The sequence below is a fragment of the Polypterus senegalus genome, chromosome 4 (assembly GCF_016835505.1).
Source record: "Polypterus senegalus isolate Bchr_013 chromosome 4, ASM1683550v1, whole genome shotgun sequence".
In the NCBI taxonomy this organism is placed as follows: Eukaryota; Metazoa; Chordata; class Cladistia; order Polypteriformes; family Polypteridae; genus Polypterus; species Polypterus senegalus.
The window spans coordinates 247,063,348-247,078,989 of NC_053157.1; positions in this window are offsets into that span (position 1 = coordinate 247,063,348).

Genomic DNA, 15,642 nt, shown 5'->3' on the forward strand with positions numbered 1-15,642 from the left:
GCAAGTTAACTTTTTTTTTTTAACTTGTAATGGACCAAAACGTAGCCAGACTCATTAATTAATGTATTTTAAATAGCATCTTGCTGCTGTGAAACGACGCCTTATTGTCGTAGTTTGGTATCAAACACGGTGTCATACCATAGTCATGAAACGAACTAAGAAATGAGTCCTGTTGTCTTCTGTGTACCAGCTGAAGTGTTACGGAAGCTGTAAACAGTCCTTCGCTTTTTTTTAAGATTTATTTAAAACTGAAATGTACTTTGAAAAAGGAAAGCTACATTAAATTCCTTTTTAAATCTGTTTTAAAAAATAAACGGAAAAAATTCGTCCAAAACCTTGATGTTGTTCACGTGACTTGAGGAAGTCGCACTGAAAATAAAAAAGAAATCTGGCATGTCTCTGCACTATTCCCGCGCGCGCGTGAGCAACCAGGGCCTTGCTGGTTTCTTCAGCCTGCGCCATCTCCACATACTCAAAGCTTCATGATGCTCCAACATTGATGGACTAAAAGCCAGAAGTCTACATGACCATCATCATCATCAAGTCCTTCCGTGAGAACCCTAAATCCAAAGAGGACTGTTTCATTTATGTTAGGTAGAATGCCCAGAGGGGACTGGTCAGGCGGTATCATGGTCTGGAATCTCTGCAGTTTTTATTTTTTCTCCAGCCGTCTGGAGTTTTTTTGCTTTTTCTGTCCATCCTGGCCATTGGACCTTACTCTTATTCTATCTTAATTAATGTTGAGTTATTTTATTTTCTTACTGTGTCTTTTATTTTTCTATTCCTCATTATGTAAAGCACTTTGAGCTACTGTTTGTATGAAAATGTGCTATAGAAATAAATGTTGTTGTTGTTGTCTTTGTTCAGCTGTTTGTTGAATTCGTTATCACACATGGAAGTGACAAAAGCGAGCTTAACGGGAACAACGTCACTGGATATCACTGGTATGGTTATATTAATGTATCATGTGGGAGGTGTTAAGATTAATGTCGGAATTTAATGTAACTCAACGTTTAAACGTTTAAAGTCTTAACCATTTGTTTACACGGCCATCGCCCAGAGCTAGCATGGTATATTGTCTAAGACAAACGCTAAAACAACTGGAAGAAAACAATATTTGAATTTAGAAAAATATGCATTTTGAAAAACATCCATTTTTGAACACTTAATTACAAGTGCTATTTAATCTCTTGTGAGTTGACTTTTAAATTCTGTGGTGTGGAATATTCTGTTGTAATTCGAGTTTGTGATGTAAATTCAGTTTGATACGCTGTAGGATTCAGCTTGCTTCAGAAAGCATGAGTATCAGTGAGAGCGAGAACTACAATGGCCTCGATTTTAGACCATGATAAAGGGACCTTTCATGTTGGTAGGACTGACTTATTCGTTGATATTTTCATTTTAAAAATTGAAGGTTTTGTGAGAGTTATTCCCGTATTTTGGAGGTGATCTGTATAGTGTGCTGTGTTGTATAAATTGTTTTTGGAACTGCAGTTTTGAAAATTTGTCAAAGCATTTGAGAAAACTGTAATTACCAGGGTAGGTTTGAAACTGATTGCTAAAATTTTTTAATTTACTGATGTGGTCTTTGGTATAAAATATATTTTTTGAACAATATTTTTAAACCTTTCCATTTTCATTAGCTTTTTAGAGTCAATCAAAAAAAGTTAAGGTACTTGGCACAGTGACAGTCAAAATATTGATGTTAAAATGTTTTAGTAAAAGGTGTAAAAAAAAAGAAATGAATGTTTTGTTAAAAAGCATTTCATAGTTTGGCAGCTTTAACACTACAGTCTTTAAGAAAGTTTGTTTTGTTTTTTAAGATTTTTTTATATATATTTTTTTAAACAATAGCTTTGAATGAAACTTTGGCTCCCTATTTGTGAGAGATAGTGGGACTGTACATTTCTGAAACATCCCTTGTCAGCAGTCAAAATGAAAATGTTACATGAACAATTGTATGAACAATCCTGAATGGCAAATATAGACAAGTCTGAATTTAGTTGTTTTTCAATTTTTAACTCCACCTTAATTGCTGCTTATATTAAATATGTAATCGGTTCTCACAAGGCATTTACAGTGTGTGTCTGTGATACAGTATTGGGGAGGGGCAAAGGGAAGTTTACAGATCTGTAGGTGATGGTGATTACGGAATAATGCAATCATTTCCTTTGTGAAAACACTGCAATAATGTGGTGTGAAGTCCTGAATTGTATTTAATTGTATTTAAATTGACAAACGATTGGTTTCTTCTGATTGTCATATATTTAGGTGACTTTATGGAAGTTTTGTTTACAGTCTCTAGAAAGAAACTGCATTTTATTTAGACCCATTCCAAACTGAATATTTGGGTTCATATTTAGACTTTGATATTATGTACATGTTAGACTATGTCAAATTCTATTTAAGCCACACTCAGTTTTCTGTATTGATGATGGGACTCTGTATATTCTTAGGCTGATGTTTGTGCAATGGAAGGTGACTTACTTTGCTGTCCATGAACCAAACACAGAAAAGTCAGAGCTGGTGTTGAAGATCACTTGAAAGCAATTGGGTATAACACGATCACACATGAGGAGCAACGTCCTGTCCCTGATGAGCATCACCAAATAGACATGCCATCCAGTTTCAGAGGGTCATCAAATGATTTTCCTGAGCAACCTTATGTGGATGTCCCTGAATTTTCAGATGTTACTAATTTGTCAATACATGTACTTACTGATAGCAACAGTTTTGGCTCAACTGAGTCAACTGGCTGAATGGGCCACAAAGTTTAATATTTCACAGACAGCTGTGTCTGGACTTCTAAAAATTCTTAATAAAACAGGTTTGGATTTACCAAAGGATCCAAGAACTTTACTTTCAACACCACAAGGGTTTGAAGTCCAGCAGATTGCAGGGGGAAGCTATTATCATTTTGATCTTGCCAGTGCAATTCTCTCTGAATTGGGCAACTGTGAACTTAATGAACTGCCTGATGTATTATCTTTTAAAATAAATATTGATGATTTAAAATTTAAAATGATTGATGATTATTTAAAAGTTCAAATGTGCAGTTATGGCCTATTCTTGGAAAGCTAAATGATGGACCTGATAGCTCTGTTTTGTAATTGGATTATATTCTGGTGTCTCTAAGCCTTGTTCTGTCAATGAATATTTACAGGCCTTCATTGATGATTTGAAATTTGTCAAACAAGAAAGAATATATTTTAAGGGAAAACACTTCCCTTAACAGAATTTCTCTTCCTTATGCATTTATTTGTGATGTACCAGCAAGGGCATTTATTAAATGTGTCAAAGGCCACACGGGGTACAACTCTTGTGAGCGCCGTGGTCAATAAGGGTTGTATGTCGGTGGTAGAATGACATATCCTGAAATGTCGGCACATCTGAGAACTGATTGTGATTTTGCACAAATGTCAGACAAAGACCATCATGTTGGTATTTCTCCACTAAATGATCTTGGTATAGGGTTAGTAACCACATTTGTTCTTCATTATATGCATTTAATATCTTTTGGAGTTGTTAGGAAATTCATATTTTTGTGGCTAAAGGGTCCACTGACATGCAGGGTGCCTACTGGTATTTTTAGTGGAATTTCAGACTGGATGAAATCTGTGAGGCAGTACATTCCAAGAAACTTCTCCAGAAAACCAAGATCTCTGTTAGATGTTGCACATTGGACAGCTACTGAATTTCGTCAGTTCTTGCTGTAAACTGGCCCTGTCGTACTATTTAAAAAGTTATCAAATGACAAGTATCTAAACTTTCTAGTTTGATCTGTTTCATTGAGGATCCTTCTGAGTCCTAGTATTTGTGCAGAGTATTTTGATTATGCCGAAATGTTGCTAAAGTATTTTGTTGCTCATATTTATGGCAAAGAATTATTGGTGCATAATGTGCATTGCTTGATTCACTTAGCGCAAGATGCAAAAAAATGTGGACACCTAGACAATGTCTCTTGCTTTCCTTTTGAGAATTTCTTGGGCAAATTTAAGAGAATGGTGGAAAGGCCAAAAAAATCCTTTTGACCAATTTGTGAGGCGTTTAAAAGGGAGACAATGTATCGCTACGCATAAAGACAGAGGTGCATATAATAAACTTGAAAGGAGACATCTGTCAGGACCTTTACAACCAGCGTATGTGACCTGTTCACTATATAAATACTACAAAGATAAGGACACTTTCATCTCCTGTTTTAATGGAGACAACTGCTATTATCACAGTGGCAGAGGTGCACTTGTTAAGAACATTTTGCAGTCTCCTTCCAGAGAAATACAATTTGTGTGTCAGTATTTTGACAAACATGAGCCTTTTTTTTAACCATCCACTTGCATCTTCATATTTGGGGATTAACAGCGTTTCAGGACTTTCTGGCCAGCTGCATGTGCTGTCAGTAGCTGATATGTCTAGGAAGATGATTTTGTTACCATTATAAAACTCTTTTGTTGCATTACCACAACTTCACAATTGCTGAAGGTGTACATACAGTAGCGCTGTCTCTCTCTCCCTCTCTCTGACTCTTTCACACTCTCTTTGCTTCTTTTTGTGAAGTTACTGCTGCTGAGCACTGCAAAGCTCATGTATAAAGTGGTGTAATTCACAGTTGCCATCATTTCTACTAAGTGACTCCATGGATCACAAACAGATACGTGCTTCTGGCCATCTGGGAATGTTGATGAAGCTATCAGAGAATGCACTAGCCCTGAAGCAAACTGGAAGAAGTATAACATCCGTGTTTTGGGAGAAGCAGGTAAATTAAATGAAAATTTATTTTAGCTTTCATATTTTACCCTTCTGATCACCATCACCATTTACTCAATGAAAATTTTGTTTGTTTTATAGAGAATTATGCACAGGCCAGAAAAAAACTAAAAAGAGCAGAGATGTCATCAGATTTACAGATTGATTCAGAAGCCGAGAAAGGACCTCGGAAAAGAAGGTAAGATCTACAGTATAATTACTTAAACATTAGCAGTTAATGTAGTGATGATATATTTTCTGATAATAGAATAATGTGTATGATACCAATTATTGACAGTATTAATACCTGCAGCTGATTTATTTGTTATCTGTTATGCTATCTTGAACTCAGCCTCACCAACACATCCATTCTCTCCTCTTGACTCCTTAACCTGGACTTGTTTCTGGTTACTGGACCCTCACCCTGGAGCACAGTGTTCAAGAGCTCAGACACAATCAGTGTAGACATACAGTGGTGTGAAAAACTATTTGCCCCCTTCCTGATTTCTAATTCTTTTGCATGTTTGTCACACAAAATGTTTCTGATCATCAAACACATTTAACCATTAGTCAAATATAACACAAGTAAACCCAAAATGCAGTTTTTAAATTTGGTAAATTTAAATTTTAAATATGGTTTTTATTATTTAGGGAGAAAAAAAAATCCAAACCTACATGGCCCTGTGTGAAAAAGTAATTGCCCCCTGAACCTAATAACTGGTTGGGCCACCCTTAGCAGCAATAACTGCAATCAAGCATTTGCGATAACTTGCAATGAGTCTTTTACAGCTCTGGAGGAATTTTGGTCCACTCATCTTTGCAGAATTGTTGTAATTCAGCTTTATTTGAGGGTTTTCTAGCATGAAGCGCCTTTTTAAGGTCATGCCATAGCATCTCAATTGGATTCAGGTCAGGACTTTGACTAGGCCACTCCAAAGTCTTGATTTTGTTTTTCTTCAGCCATTCAGAGGTGGATTTGCTGGTGTGTTTTGGGTCATTGTCCTGTTGCAGCACCCAAGATCGTTTCAGCTTGAGTTGACGAACAGATGGCCAGACCTTCTCCTTCAGGATTTTTTGTTAGACACTAGAATTCATGGTTCCATCTATCACAGCAAGCCTTCCAGGCCCTGAAGCAGCAAAACAAGCCCAGACCATCACACTACCACCACCATATTTTACTGTTGGTATGATGTTCTTTTTCTGAAATGCTGTGTTCCTTTTACGCCAGATGTAACGGGACATTTGCCTTCCAAAAAGTTCACTTTTGTCTCATCAGTCCACAAGGTATTTTCCCAAAAGTCTTGGCAATCATTGAGATGTTTCTTAGCAAAATTGAGACGAGCCCTAATGTTCTTTTTGCTTAACAGTGGTTTGCGTCTTGGAAATCTGTCATGCAGGCCGTTTTTGACCAGTCTCTTTCTTATGGTGGAGTCGTGAACACTGACCTTAATTGAGGCAAGTGAGGCCTGCAGTTCTTTAGACGTTGTCCTGGGGTCTTTTGTGACCTCTCAGATGAGTCGTCTCTGCGCTTTTGGGGTAATTTTGGTCGGCCGGCCGGCCACTCCTAAGGTTCACCACTGTTCCATGTTTTTGCCATTTGTGGATAATGGCTCTCACTGTGGTTCGCTGGAGTCCCAAAGCTTTAGAAATGGCTTTATAACCTTTACCAGACTGATAGATCTCAATTACTTCTGTTCTCATTTGTTCCTGAATTTCTTTGGATCTTGGCATGATGTCTAGCTTTTGAGGTGCTTTTGGTCTACTTCTCTGTGTCAGGCAGCTCATATTGAAGGGATTTCTTGATTGAAACAGGTGTGGAAGTAATCAGGAAATTGAACTCAGGTGTGATACACCACAGTTAGGTTATTTTTTAACAAGGGGGCAATTACTTTTTCACCTTAAATAATAAAAACCATCATTTAAAAACTGCATTTTGTGTTTACTTGTGTTATATTTGACTAATGGTTAAATGTGTTTGATGATCAGAAACATTTTGTGTGACAAACATGCAAAAGAATAAGAAATCAGGAAGGGGGCAAATAGTTTTTCACACCACTGTAAGTTCTTAGCGTAGACTCTATAACAAACAATGTGTTTAGTTGCATAAGTTATGTGATCTTCATTTCAGAGTTACAAGCTAAGCTCATTTTCTGTTTATATAAAGAAAAAGAAAACTTCCAGAGTGGTAAACAATTCCCAATGATCAAATAATTTCTGTTTAGAATTCATGTCAACCATTACTTTTCCTTTGTGTGTTTAAAAGGTGCAGGTTGTCCAAAAAAATATTTCAATTCCTAGTAAAAAGCCAGGGGTACAACAAGGGCAAACGTGTACAAGTAATAGGATGAATATCTAGCATTGCCACATTTTAAAAATAATCAGTTGTATTTAGATTTGAAAACTACAAAAAACGCTGTCTTTAACTGCTATTTCACTTACTTTCTTACAGATATCTTGGTATTTATAACCAACATAATGAAAAATGCTCCTCCAAGGTTATAACATTTCTGACTGTTGAATCCATATGATGCAAAAAAGCTGATTCAGTTTTCTGCAAAGTCATGTGACATTTGGCAAATCAGGCTGTGCATGTCAATATTCATAAAATAATCATCAGTGCTAAAAAAGAAGACAAAAACTAAAGAGAAAAGTTTATTCTGTTCTTTTAGTTAGTGTGATAAAAGTCATATGGCAGTCATGATTACATTAGCCAGCACATTAGATGTTTGATGTGTCTGATGAAACTTTGTATTTATTGGTCCTTTTACCTTTCTGTGAAACAAACAAAGAATGTCACCCAAGTCAAGTGGCATACAGTATGTTAAATGTGAATGTTAAACTGTAAGATAAGCAGAAATTAGTAAACCACAATGAACATACTAGAAGAATGTTTGAATTTCACTGTATAAAAGTCTATGTAGGTTGTGTTATTTTTGATATTTATTTATGATTTGCGATTACATGATATATTTTTTTCTTATTTTCATATTTCCCAGGCCAAGAACACTCTGAAGTTCGGAGTTTGAAAATGAAGAATATGAACATTATAGACAGCCATCTCCACCTCCAAAGACCCACAATAAACACAGCACATCTGATAAAAGACCACCATCCTCTGCAAATGCACCTCAAGCTACTACATTCAACACAACTAAACAGAATGAGTCGCTGAATTCACCAAGTGAAAGTTTGTTGGTTAGAGTTCTCGCTGTGCTTGAAGACATAAAAGAAACATTGAACATACATGGAGGAGTGCTTCAGACTCTTCTTAGACAACAGAACAGGACATACTCGGGTCCATCTCTACCACAAGGGATAATATTTCCTCTTAAAACTGTAGAGGAAGTCCAGGCTATGGAACAAATTTAAAGGACCGAGAACTTCTTAAGAATGTGGTGAGTTGTTCCCGTTGAGTTATGAAAACAAGACAGTGTGATATTCTCACAATTTACAGTACACACTCCACATAGCTGTATTGCTGTACAGACATAGCTGAGTGCGTATCTGACATATAAAACATCTGTGACGACTAGCTAGCAGAGAACCTACTAAATGCATAACAGATCATTGATAACTATTAATAATTAATAAATTAATTCTCTTTCATATAGGTGAGTGTCCTGAGTGAGATAGAGGGTCGGACTGTTGATGAAGCAACCAGGAGAATGATGGCCTTTCTTATGATTAATGATCTGACTTGTCAGTACAACTTTGTTGGAAGGCATGGAAAAAGGCAGTTTCGAGGCCTTCATCTATTTGAAGTCTTTTATGGTAAGCTTCACAGTTTTTTAAGGCCAGAAATGCATTTTTGTAAGTTTAAAACAGTCCAGTCAGCAGCAGATTCAAGATGTTCCAGTATGTTAGCTTTTTGGGGTGTTGGTCCACTGCGAAGATATTCCATGGTCAGGCAGTGAATCCTCTACCAATCTTTACATTAAGCCAGTGGGGAAGTCGGGGTTGTTGGGCACATGTGATTGTGATTTTTCATGCCATTTTCATTGGCATCATCAGCCCACTGTACAGAGCTCCCAACTTTCCAATTTGCTTCTAAACCAACATAATTTCCATGAAAACACATTTTTAACAATTGTGTTTTAAATAATTTAACTATTTTTTAAAGCCAGTGGCTGGGCTGGGGGTAGGTTGATTGAAAGCTTTGCTTAACTGTATTCAGGCATGCAATGCCTAAAGCCCCTTATCAAGCGGGGTCATTTTTGCTAAATCGCTTGTAATTCGACCTCTCCAAATTAGAATCATTGCTGTTATTGAACTATCTGGAGTATAAACACATGTTTGGTCTCTTTGTAAAGGTCACATTCTCTAGTTTCACCCTTAGTAGTCACTTTAAGTGTGACTGATCAAAAGTTATGCACATTAGAACTCACAGAAAAAAATGAATTTTTTTGTTCTCGCCTAAGTTTTTTTGTGAAAATAAAGGCCTCTATAGCTGCAGTAGGTAGGTGGGGACAGAAACACACTATGTACCAACAGAATAACTTGTTGACTACTCACATTTCAAATTTGAAAAGAATACCTGTACAAATGACATTTTGACACCAGTTTTTATGTGGGCATGTCCAGGGGCTTTTTAGAGGGACCATTATCCACATTTTGGAACGTATGTTAAAAGTGTAATAACTTTTGAATGCTTCAACCCACAGATATCAATGAGGGCTCTACTGAAAGCTTACACCTAAAGGAATCTATATCTACACACAGTGTCACTCTATTAGTTATGGAAATTCATATTCCATAATAAAAACAATAAAAAATACACATTTCAATATAAAAATAGTCAAAACAAGTCTTATGGGCCAAAATAATATATATATTTTATTTTTTTTAATAAAATGCACACAAACTATATACATTTCTTACAAACTGTTACAATACACCTCAGCGTTTTTCTATGTGCCACTGATTGTAGCAATCGTTAGCAGGCAGAAAGCACAAGGGCGTGTCACATGTCGCTCTCTGCCATTAGACGTCACCTGGTCCGATTGATCACTGTCACGCCGTGTACATGCATCTATTACTTAATCGAGAGTGTATTTACGTTTATCTTTACGTTTATCTGTACTTTTATCCATATTTAAAATGCGATAAAACTAGGTGAAATCACAATAAACAACCACGCACCAAGTCTGCAGACTGGCACAAATGCCAGCTTCGCACAGCTCCGATCGGTTTTGTTTACAAGTTGGTATGGTGTTATACTACATGTTTCTTTATGTCACTATATCTGGACAATACTGTTATGAGTTTTATTCACATGTGCATGTTAAATTTGGCACACAGGGGCTCAGCAGTTAGAATTGCTAGCCAAGCATTGGATTAGATAGCCAAAGATAACTGGAGGATTGTATAGTCAAGCTTAAACACAGAACAGTATTTCTGTCCTCTATCAGCACAAATCTTTCCTTATTGGGAGAATGAGAATTGGCATTTAAGCACTATGATATTTCTGTATTTTGTGGAAGAGGAATTCAGCCCTTGTTTGGAGACAGAAAGGAACAGCAAGTTGAAGAAGAACCATATAAATGTCTGGACAATGGCCAGACCCTTCGAGGCTGTGTCGACACAAAGAGTTGTCGAAAAACCTCCCAGTGTGGGGACGGAGAAAATGGCTGACTGTGTTGATCCAGATTTCCCACCTGGATAAAGTCTGTCCATATGCCTCCCCATCTGTAACCGTGTAAAACGTCAGTAAATGTAAGCTAAAAGATATTTTGTCTCATGTGATTCTTGTACCGCCGTAATCACTATGGGAGGAATATCGCCTTTTCTGGTATATTATGATATTGTTTAATTATTTAATATGCCACAATTTTAAAAGAACACATTTCCAAGAGAGCTAATGCCTCTGCAGGAAACATATGGCAAGTTAAATATCGGCGTGCTCAGCTGCTCATTGGCTGTAAGTTTGGAGTGTCACTCACAGCGTCCAATCAAACTGGTAGATTCTACCAGGGTTTGGAGTTGTGCGTCATCGGTCAGCTGTCTGTGACACTCGTTGGCTATACGAGGTGCCAGTCACCCTCCAGACCCCTCGTAATTGGCCAACTTAGGTGCCAATCAGAATCTAACACTTCCGTGTAACATGCTTTAGCATGGTTATTGCCGACAGAAACAAATTACGTCTGATATAGACCAATAGAAATGAAAAAAAAAGTCGGAGCTAGTCTCAAGTTAAGAAACGTTTTCTGGAGTTTTTGTCCCTTTGAGGATCTATCGTGTGTTTTGGACCTAATCGTTTTACTGGATTATATTCCCTGGAGCCTTACGGACAGAATGAGATCAATACTGCTCAGAAATATTGATGTTTGACTTGCAGAGAGCCTTCAAAGGTAGTCAAAGGTAGGAAAAGTCAGCTCTTAAAAGTATTTACTTCCCTGTAAAAAAGGATTTAGTGTCAGTGCTGTGGTTGTTGTGTGTCAAAATGGTTTATATCATCGGAAAGACGAGACTCTGAGGTTTCATTTGATGGGTAGTATGTCGAGATGCATGACAGAGGGGCATGCACACATGGCTGTGACGTCGTCCAATTGTCGTTATGTACCTGGACTGGTACGTGTGATTGTTAAGGGGACGTTGATATTTTCAGTTTATGGAAAGTAGTAAAATAAGTTTTTCTGTCTCTCATTTCCACTGACACGGTGCACTGAAGATCAATGCATTAACTACACGTGTAAATCGAAAGGATGCAGAAAAAGCTGTTTCTAAGTGGGTCAGTGGTTCCCGGGACCGTGGAGGCAATCGTGTCTTAAGAGCTCATCGTTATTTGCAGCAAAGAAGCTTGAAAAGCTGAGAATGTTTCAAGTGAAAGTCAATTTCATTATTGTTTGTTTTCAGGCTGTATTTTATTGCCTTGGCACTGTGCTGTTTCTTTAATATATTGTAGTGAAATAATGTTGTTTTTTTTTTTGTTACCTTGGAGTTTTTCATACTTTTCAGATGAACAAATGTTAAATATTCCAGTATGATGTGAGTAATATTGATGAAAAAGATGTGTATGCAGTAAGCATACATGCCCATTTTTGCCTTTAAAGTATATCACTTTTTAATAAAGTGTTTTTTTTGAAATTCAGGCATCTGAATAAGCTTCTCATTTTATGATGTAGCTGAATGTTTTTGAAATTGTTTTTGTAAAAATTAGTTTACATTTCATTATTTCAAAGTAATGAATAAATTTTTATTGGAAAATAAATTCATGTCTGAGACAATGTGTTCTGCGACATGTTATATAACAAAAATATGTTTTCCCTGTGCTTTCAAGAAATATTAAAATTAAATGAATCAACTTAATAATGAACAGATATATTTTATAAAATCGATAGATAAGGGGATTAATTTCATCCATAATTTTGTGCCCTATCTATATCCACAAATTACTCCACTAATGAATTTCTCTGGAGAATGTCCAAGGTCTCATAACGGGACCCACGCAGCTTTAACATAGTTTGCAGATATGGTTATTCATGGGGCCCTAATGACATACTCCTAGTTTTCCGATGTTGGACCCACCATAGACCCGATTTAAATCCACATAAAATTGATGTTGCCTGCCACAAAGGGCTCTGCACTGGTGTAAAACAGTTTGCCTGTAAAGGTCCCACATTTTCCCCATGTTTCACCAGTAAGTTACCTGTATGGGCTGCTATACAAGGGGCCTGCATGGAGACTGAGGACAAAATAAGCTGGGTCCTAGATAGGCAACCCTGATGGGACCCTTTATTTTCCCCATTATAAACCCATATGGGTCCCACAATAAATTGCTGGCTGGGAATCGTTATTACATTTATTTCAATACATAACATTTCCCTCCCACCATTTTATAAAACTACAAAGAATAAACAGTCAAAATGAGCAAAACTACTATAACAAAGCTGTAGTTCACTGCCACATATCCAGAATGGAGTAGAGTAGTATAAGCCCGGAGGTTTCTGTCAAAATGATGAATGACCTTTAAGCCCCACCCCTATGACGTAATACCGGAAGTCTCACCCCTATGATGCAAGACCTGAAGTCCCTCCCACTCACCCCCTGATGACGTTTAAACCAGAATGTCCCGTCCCCTCACGTGACCTGGCCCCACCCCTTTGGCACCAACCCCTGGCAGCAGATGGGTGAAGGGCACCCAGGCCCTGCCCAGACTCTGCCCTGAACCCGCCCCTGGCACCTGATTGGTTCAGGAAACTGTCAAGGGCCGTTTGATGGATGTCTACCCCCTCCTTGAACTCACCACTGCCCCCCCACCCCTCTTCTGAAAGACAAGCTGGGCAGGTTACAGCCTTTACCTCGACGAGCACAGACATGCCCAGGTTGTGTCCTGACATGTCCAGGCAGATTGCTGCCTTGGCCCTGGACAAGTCCCAGTACGTTCCCATCCGTATTCTGCCGACCTGAAGGGCCTGCCTCGGACCCCGGGTCAGGCAGCACCTGACGGTCGGACTCCCCACACTTCCCAGTCCTCTCTCTGGAGGACGTGTGATCCCTGCTGAAAGCCCTTCTGAAAGGGCAGTATAAAAAGTGAAGCATCTTCTTTGGTTCTATCTATGATTTTAATATTAACATGAAATTAAAATATCTATCTCATGTTTGCTTTATGACTTACAGCTCCAGGCTTTTTTCCATCTCACAGACAGATTCTTTTGTCAGCTTGCCGCAGCAATAGGAACATCGAGAGAGAAAGAAATCAGACACACCGAGACCGGCAATGTCTGCCCCCTCCTTGAAACCCGCCGCTGCACCTGATTGGTTAAACAAACTGTCAAGGGCCGTTTGATGGATGTCTGCCCCCTCATTGAACCCACTCCCCTTGCAACTGATTGGTTCAGGAAACTGTCAAGGGCCGTTTGATGGATGTCTGCCCCCTCCTTGCAGTCCCAGTCAGCTTTCAGCCAACAGCTCAGCACGCTTGTATAGCTCACAAAATAGCAGAGCTTATTACTCTTTCTGCTTAAACTAATGATCAAATATTCGGGTAATTCATAATGAAACACTAAAGCGTTAATGAACAAAAATACATTTTCAGTAGCCAAGTAAAATGACCAGATGCTTTAACATGAAAATAAAGCATCTTTACAAAATAAAGCATCTAAAAGCAGCTTTGTATCGCTGGCCGTTTCGAGCATCCATCCCCATAGCTTCTCACTTCACCTGTGCAACTCATAGGATGACACCCACGCCGCTGAGGAATTCTTTGAGGTCCTTTGAAGCATCCAGAGGTTATTTTTCATCTCTTTTAAGGGAGTTTAGGATCACCCTTTTCAGAGAGCCATCCCCACTCCAATTATTTTAGAGCAATTTCTCAACTATTAACTTGCTGTCTGCAGGTTCCCTTCCTCCGGCCCCAGGCAAAGACTCTTTGAAAAGATAGATAGATAGATAGATAGATAGATAGATAGATAGATAGATAGATAGATAGATAGATAGATAGATAGATAGATAGATAGATAGATAGATAGATAGATACTTTATTAATCCCAAGGGGAAATTCACATAATCCAGCAGCAGTATACTGATACAAAGAAACAATATTAAATTAAATAGTAAAAAAAAATGAAAAAAAAAAAGACTCCAAAGGCCTGATTGATTAAGGAAACTGTCAAGAGCATTGTGATGGATGTCTCTTATTCGGGTCTGTGAAAGGTACTTCAGCATAAAAAACCTAAGGTCTCAGGGGTTATGGTCTCTGTGAATAGTTAATACAGTAAAGAGAATACAGAACACATGCCGCACTCGTCCTATCTCTAAACCCGAGGTGAATTTTGAACATCATGTCCTATGACTGGTTAACACTGCGGACCCAGGCGCTAGATCTCCGTCATATGGACCATTACAGAGTAAAGATTAGAGAATCTTTTGCAGTCTCCATTCCAAGATCCATAGCACCCACAGGAAGTTGGACAATAAAGTGCAGACCCTTTAGTTGGTCAGAATCATGGGGTTAGCGCCCAGGGCCATATTCTAAAATATTTTAGATTACATCTGTTTAGTTAGCATGTCGGCACTGTTCACTTTCAATATAGGTGGTATATTTCTCTGACCAGGGACTTCTTGTCAAAAGGTTAAAATAAAACAGAGATCCGAGATATTCCTATTGGAACAGCAACATTTTGTTATAGAGTGTAGAGGTTTGTCTTAAATTCTAATTCTTAAAGCTCTATCAGACTATTGTTCATTTCAAAGCCAAATGCCAACAATCATTTTGTTTATAACTAAATTAAATAAACCTTCTAAATAGATCCCGGTGCTTGATAATACTTAACCCTAATTGATATCATTAAATGATACTTCTGTGTTTTATTCAGATTTAATATTTTTAATTTGCCTTTTTAAGCTTTATTTAAAAATGAACTCTTTAAGACACATTCAGACTATTCCAGACTGCGCATGTCAAAAAAAGCTTATTATTTATTTCAAATGTTTTTATACATCACAGCAGTTTTTCAAATTGTAATAACTCTTTTAACTCCACTTTTTCATGTGGTTATTTACTTAATAATTAACTTTATTTATTTTATTTTAGCACAAATGTCCTCACCATCAAGACTACCAGTCTAGTTCATATTCTAAACTCCAATATTGAATGTTCTTCCTGAATCAGGAGGAACACAAGCCTCACTTTTAGTGCCAGATAAGATTCTAACAATAACCAGCTCATGTTAATTAGCCTCATACTAGCAGATGTTCAATAATGTTTTCCCCAACTCTTTGCAATCCCGTGGACCTGCCTACATAGATGACAGTTTAGCTGATAATATACCGCAGAACATGGAGGTTCTGTTGTAGTGTGCGGTGAGCTTGGGGTGATCCCTTGTTGATCCGGTCTTAAGATGTTTTTTAATCTCCTCTGTACTTAGTATTTGTACATTTTAGTTTTACTGTCTTATCTTT